Here is a 5,157-nt window from a genome sequence, read left to right on the forward strand (position 1 = left end):
ATCATGGGTACTTCTTCAGCCCTAGGACAATTGGTCTTTTATAGTTTCCTTCCCAAAGAGTCTTTTCAAAGCTGTTTTTATATGTCTTTGTTCTTCAAACTGTAGATGAAGGGGTTCAGCATGGACATGACCACAGTTTACATCACCAAGGCTGTTGCACTTGAATGTGAGCTGTGTGGAGAAGCAGAGCTTAAGTTCATTCATAGACACATACAGTAAAATAAGGAGACAACTGAGAGGTAAGATGGACAGATGGACAAGGCTTTATGCTTTCCCTGAAATTATGAGATTCCGTGTATGGAGAAAACTCTTTTAGAGTATAAGTAAAGAATATCAGCCACGGGAACACCACCCAGCAGTGCAGCTGCAAAATGTATCATCATGTTATTAAGAAAGTTGACAGAACAAGCAAGTTGGACCACTTGACTGAGCTCACAGAAAAAGTGGGGATATCCAAGTCTGCATAGAAGAACAGCCCCAACATTACCAAGCTCTGTAGCAAGGAATTCATGGCACTCATGACCCAGGACACCAGAACCATCAGTCCCCAGAGCTGGGGGTTCATGGTGATGGTGTAGCGCAGGGGGTGAGAGATGGTTACAAAGTGCTCATAGGCCACCACAACCAGGAGAAAGTTGTCCAATCCTGCAAACGGTAGGAAACAATATATCTTCCTGCTGCAGATTTCAAGGGTTGTAACTTTGCTGTGTGTCTGGATGTTCTGCATCATCTTTGGGATCGTGGTGGAGGTGAAACAGAAACCTGCAAAGGACACGTTGGAGAAGAAGGACAGGTTGGCTGGGTGTGTGGAGGTGGGAGTCTGAGCTGATGGCCAGGACGATGAGCAGGATTTCAGACACAGTGATCATGTACATGGAGAGGAAAAGCCCAAATATGAGCGGCTGGAATTCTGGTTACTCTAAAAATCATAGAAGAAATTCTATAACTCCTGTAAGGTTCCCTGGTTCCATGTAGTGTACATGGAACTACATGTAGTGTAGTCATGTACTGACTACAAGAAGTGAGAAAAACATCAGTAACATGTTTAATTTTCACCTACATTTACATTCTGCAGTCAAGAAATTAATTAATTTCAACAAATTGTCTATGGATCTTGTCCCCTCTCTAGGATTCCTTGTACCATCTCTGTTTATGAATTTTTGTCCTACTTTCAGCTTTTTCCCAAGATGTTATGTGTCTTACAATTTTTACATGAAATTCTTTCACGCTTCATGCATTTGAGGAATATTAATTGAGTGATAACTCAATTTTCCAATAACTATCTAGGCCATGAATATAGGGCACTGAAAAACAAAACTCTCTACAATCCAATGATAGAGAAAGAATATAAGAAAATAAAAAATCACGTAACATGTCAGATGGTGAGCGGCGCTGTGATGAAAAATAATCAGTCATAAAGGAGACAGTAGACAGGGAGTGTGATTTTTTTTTTACTGAGTGTTTAGGTAACACCGGCAAACAAGGTGACATTTGAGCACAGATTGTAAGGAAGACAGGGTTGGATCCAGGAAGTTATCTGAAGTGTGTGCCTAAGTGCAGGAATGGCCAGTGCAATAGCTCCAAGAAATGTGCTTGTTTCAGAAAAATCAAGGCTCCAAAGGAACCAGGTATGTCAAAGAGGTATGAGCAAGAAGGAGCACGATGAGAAACAGTGTCAGAAAAATTTGAGGAACCAGGTGGTTTCCCTGCTGCTGCTGAAGCTAAGCTAGAGGAGGTCCCTCATCCACGCCATGTTCCTCTTGCACCTTATTAATTTTGTTGCAAGGACATCCTCTAAATTGATTGCTTCCTTAGTACCATCTGTTGGTTTATTTCTGGTCTCTGTAATGTAAAAGTCACCTTGGAATTATGAGGCCACGTACCCTGCCTTTAGGGATGTTCTCACTTCACAAGGTACACAAACACCCAAACACACACATACACACACACACACACAGAGATTGGACCATGGTCTCCTAGGCTGTTGCTACCATACCTTTCCCATTCCCAGCCTCATTGATTAGGCTAGGAGTAAATACAACTCACATCAGCCACAGATATTATCCTGCCTCTAAAGAATGTAGAAATGGTACCCAGAATTCCCAATTTAAAAGCATCTCATGACAAATAAATCTGGGCCTCCATATTGGTATGGCCATTTTCTGTCATGTACTAAAATTACATAAATAAATATATATATAACAGCTTATAGTTATAATGATGGATATCATTATCATAATTATATCATTATCAATTTGATGTTTCTGGGTGGGGACAGGTGGTAGAAATTCTTTTACTGTCATCTTGCTGACATCACCCTAAGAAAGGTGAAGGTCATGGAGGCCATCTTGGAATTCTGCCAACAACACATACATTATAAAAGGATGGTATTAAGCCCTTTCTCCGAGAAGTGCTATGAAATAAAGCATATGTAGTTATTCTGTTTCAACCCTAACTGGGTGTACAATTCAAGTCTGCCATTAACCACCCGGAATTAGTGTCAAACTAATTCGAGGGGTCCTCAAATTCAAGGGGTCACTAAGCCACAATTATGGCCAACTGGTTACAAATTCTGGAATTCCCAAGAACTCCTCAGGTACAATAAGTCATGAGAACAATTTACAGAACTCATGAAAACACTATCCTAGTGATTATTATTATCAAAAAGGATACAACTGAGGAACAAATTAAGAGACATATAGAGTAAGGATTGAAAGGGCTCCAAATACAGAGTTTCCCTGTCTTACCCCCATGGAATCAGGGTGTGTCACTCTCCTGACATATTAATGTGTTCATCAACCAGTACCTGATAACTTTTGCTGGAAACCTGCTCGTCATTTTGACCACCATCTTTGACTCCCACCTCCACACGCCCATGTACTTCTTCCTCTCCAACTTGTCTCTTTCAGACAATTTTTTTAGTTTGAGAAGGATTGGTATTAATTCTTTAAATGTTTGGTAGAACTCAGTGAAACAATCTGCTCCTGGGTTTTTCTTTTTGGGGATATTTTTGATTACTGATTCAATCTTCCATTAATTATTTATGTGTTCAAATATTCCACTCTTGCCACATCTATTCAACATAGTATTGGAAGTCCTAGCCAGAGAAATCACACAAGAAAAAGTAATAAAAGGCATCCAAATTGAAAAGGAAGAAGTAAAATTGTCACTATTTGCATGTGACATGGTATTATATATAAAAAACCCTAAAGATTCCACCAAAAACTGTTAAAACTAATAAATGAATTCAGTAAAGTTGTGGGATACAAAATCAATATACAGAAATCTGTTGCTTTTCTATACACTAATAACATATAAGAAAGAGAAATTCAGAAAACAATTCTATTTACATTTCATCAAAAAGGTAACATACCTAGAAATAAATTTATTCAAGGAGGTGAAAGGCCTTTACACTAAAAACTTTAAGACATTGATATAGAAATTGAAGAAGACACAAATAAATGGAAAGAAATTCCATCCTCATGGATTGGAAGACTTAACATTGTTTAAATATCCATACTAGCAAAAGCAATCTACAGATTTAATGCAATCTCTATCAAAATTCCAATGGTATTTTTCACAGAAATTGAGCAAAGAATCCTAAAATTTGTATGGAAACACAAAAGATCCCAAATAGTCAAAGCAATCTGATGTAAGATAAAGAAAGCTGGAGACATCACACTCCCTGATTTCAAACTATATTACAAAACAGTATGGTACGGGCATAAAAATAGACACATAGATCAATGAAATGGAATAGAAATTCCTGAAATAAACCCATGCATATATGCCAATTAACTTATGACAAAGGAGCCAAGAATATACAATGGGGAAAGGGCAGTTTCTTCAATAAATCATTTTGGGAAAATTGGACAGCCAGGGACTTCCCCCGTAGCACAGTGGTTAAGAATCTGCCTGCCAATGCAGGGGACACGGGTTCTATCCCTGGTCCGGGAAGATCCCACATGCTGGGGAACAGCTAAGCCCGTGTGCCACAACTACTGAGCCTGTGCTCTAGAGCCTGCAAGCCACAACTACTGAGCCCATGTGCCACAACTACTGAAGCACATGCCTAGAGCCTGTGCTCCACAACAAGAGAAGCCACCACAATGAGAAGCCCACACACCACAACAAAGAGCAGCCCCCGCTAGCCACAACTAGAGAAAGACCATGCACAGCAACAAAGACCCAACGCAGCCCAAAATATATTAATTAATTAATTAATTAATTAATTTTAAAAAATTGGACAGCCATATGCAGAAGAATGAACCTGGACACCTACCTTACACAATACACCAATCTCACTCAAAATATATAAAGACTTGAATGTAAGACCTGAAACCAAAGAACTCCTAGGAGGAAACAAAGGCAGTAAGCTCTTTGACATCAGTCGTGGTGGTGATTTTTTGGATTTGACACCAAAAGAAACGTAACAAGGGCTTCCCTGGTGGCGCAGTGGTTGAGAATCTGCCTGCCAATGCAAGGGACACAGGTTCGAGCCCTGGTCTGGGAAGATCCCACATGCCGCGGAGCAACTAGGCCCGTGAGCCACAACTACTGAGCCTGCGCGTCTGGAGCCTGTGCTCCGCAACAAGAGAGGCCGCGATAGTGAGAGGCCCGCGCACCGCGATGAAGAGTGGCCCCCACTTGCCGCAACTAGAGAAAGCCCTCGCACAGAAACTTAGACCCACCACAGCCAAAAATAAATATAAAAATAAATAAATAAAATAAATAAATACAAGACAACTCAAATACTACCTCCTCAGTGAAGACTTCTGAGATCTTTAAAAAAAAAAAAAAGAAACGTAACAAAAGCAAAAATAAACAAGTGGGCCGCCATCAAACTAAAAGGCTTCTGCACAGCAAAGGAAACCATCAACAAAATGAAAGACATCCTACTGAATGGATGAAAATATTCGCAAATTATTATCTGACAAAGGGCTAATATCCAAAATACATAAAGAACTCGTACAACTCCATATTAAAAACAAAATGAAAAACCAATCCTATTAAGAAATGGACAGAGAAACTGAATTGACAGTTTTCCAAAGAAAACATAAAAATGGCCAACAAGCACATGAAAAAGTGCTCAATATCACTAATCATAAGGGAAATGCAAATCAAAATCACAATGAGATGTCACTTCGTGCCTGTGAA

General features: G+C 39.6%; 1 pseudogene; it reads right to left on the minus strand.

Annotated features, from left to right (window-relative positions):
* Positions 1-77: 77 nt before the first annotated feature.
* LOC118882100 lies at positions 78-971 on the minus strand (annotated as a pseudogene).
* Between the last annotated feature and the right edge of the window lie 4,186 nt (positions 972-5,157).

Source organism: Balaenoptera musculus, chromosome 15, assembly GCF_009873245.2.
Source record: "Balaenoptera musculus isolate JJ_BM4_2016_0621 chromosome 15, mBalMus1.pri.v3, whole genome shotgun sequence".
Lineage (NCBI taxonomy): Eukaryota > Metazoa > Chordata > Mammalia > Artiodactyla > Balaenopteridae > Balaenoptera > Balaenoptera musculus.